Source organism: Salvelinus sp. IW2-2015, unplaced genomic scaffold, assembly GCF_002910315.2.
Source record: "Salvelinus sp. IW2-2015 unplaced genomic scaffold, ASM291031v2 Un_scaffold1880, whole genome shotgun sequence".
NCBI lineage: Eukaryota > Metazoa > Chordata > Actinopteri > Salmoniformes > Salmonidae > Salvelinus > Salvelinus sp. IW2-2015.
The window spans coordinates 1-1132 of record NW_019943243.1 but is presented as its reverse complement, the minus strand read 5'-3'; positions in this window follow the sequence as shown (position 1 = coordinate 1132).

Below are 1132 nucleotides of genomic sequence, written 5' to 3'. Positions count from 1 at the left end.
ACCCCTTAAACTCACTAATGTTACTTTGATCTACTTTCGAAATTCGACCTTTGAGAAACTGATCAACGTTAATTCCTCGTGAACTGTGAGAGCTAGTTGATATGACGATGGCAGGTGTAAGCATCTGTTAATTTGTTCAACTGTTTCCCCCCCAATTTCCCTACCCGTTTTTGAAAAAAAAAAAAAAGCCCCCCCCCGTTTCAGCAGTCCTGAAATGATTAAGAGAACAACCAACTGATGTCCTCTCTCCTCTCCTCTCTCTCTTCCTCTCCTCTCCTCTCCTCTTCTCCTCTCCTCTCCTCTCCTCTCCTCTCCTCTCCTCTCCTTCCTTCCTCTCCTCTCCTCTCCTTCCTCTCTCTCTCCTCTCCTCTCCTCTCCTCTCTCTCCACCATCACCCCCATCATAACTGCATTTTTAGGTAAGGTTAAGTTCAAGATTAACTCTGAAGAATTTGTGAATTAGGCTAACAAAAAAACTAAAAAATGTCTATTTCGTATACAACTTGTACCCTTTAAGAATCTGAGCAGATGCTTACGCAGCCAGGTCACCCATGATGCAAGTCAGTATTTGACGTCCATCCCACGTCTGAGGAGTCGAGATGACGTGGTAACCGCCACTAGGGGGCAACAGGGAGCGCTGGTACCTTTAACTTTTCCTCGCGCACGGATAACCCGAATACGGGTTCACTTTCTCTAAACAACCGCTGAATCTGCCAGGGCACCAAATTCAAAGATATTCTAAAATATTTAAATCATGCAATCACAAGTGAAATATACCACACACAGCTTATTGTTGTTAATCCACGACGTGTCAGATTTTGAAAAATATATTTTACAGCGAAAGAAATCCAAGCTTTTGTGAGTGTCAGCTTTCAATGCTACATCAGCTAGCCCAAAATAGCATGGTCCCAGTGTGAAAGCATTAATAAAATTAATCGCTTACACCTTAGCATAATTTCGGACGTTTCACTCACGAGACTCCAGTTAGACAACAAATCTTCTTTTGTTCGATAAATTTACTTTTATCCCAAAAAAACGCCATTTGGGTTGCGCGCTATGATGAGAACCTACAGCCTCATCCGGTCCTGAAAGGAAGATGAAAATTTCCAAACGCACAAGATAAAATAATATTA